At 37.9% G+C, this 654-nt stretch overlaps 1 non-coding gene across 1 annotated transcript; it reads right to left on the bottom strand.

Moving 5' to 3' along the window:
- Positions 1 to 221: 221 nt before the first annotated feature.
- LOC141625159 (small nucleolar RNA R71) lies at positions 222 to 328 on the bottom strand. The gene has a single exon (XR_012534954.1). It is a non-coding gene; the product is annotated as a small nucleolar RNA R71 (small nucleolar RNA).
- Between the last annotated feature and the right edge of the window lie 326 nt (positions 329 to 654).

Here is a 654-nt window from a genome sequence, read left to right as displayed (position 1 = left end):
TCTTCATCTACACATGGAGACTTTTTGTGATCATTGTGATGTAATTTCCCAAACGGGAGTAACTCAAGATCAAATTCGATGGGTATTGTTTCCTTTTTCCTTGATCGAAACCGCAAAGCAATGGTTGAAGAGCCTAGACAAGGCCACTCTTGGAATTGATTCATGGAAGAAGTTAGCACTTGCCTTTTACAAGAAGTTCTACCCTCCGGAGAAAACCGAACATGTTAAGAGCCCAAATCACCGGGTTCAAGCAAAGAGATGAAGAGTCTCTATATGAGGCATGGGAAAGATTCAAAGATACATGTCGCTCTTTTCCTCATCATGAGCTAAGCGTGTTGGAATATGTGTCCTCCGACAATAATGCGATCACAACTGTTGATCATGTTGATCACATGTTTAAATCTCATTTTAAAAGAATACGATTGGGAAGTATTTATACTGTCAACTGGTCCACACATATCGGTAATGATTGGCTGACTAAAGTTTGACATTACTGTCGTGCGACGGTGGTGACCAGTTGATCCCCTAGGTCATACCTAAAGGATAATACTCTTAATTGATCAATTAATTAATCGTATAACGTTACGAGTTAATTATATTACGTGAAAAATTGACGGACGATTTTGGAAGTAAAATTTATGTATTTCATTATAA

This window comes from Silene latifolia, chromosome X, assembly GCF_048544455.1.
Source record: "Silene latifolia isolate original U9 population chromosome X, ASM4854445v1, whole genome shotgun sequence".
Taxonomy (NCBI): domain Eukaryota; kingdom Viridiplantae; phylum Streptophyta; class Magnoliopsida; order Caryophyllales; family Caryophyllaceae; genus Silene; species Silene latifolia.
The sequence above is the reverse complement of the archived record's forward strand: the minus strand, read 5'-3'. Positions and strand labels throughout refer to the sequence as shown.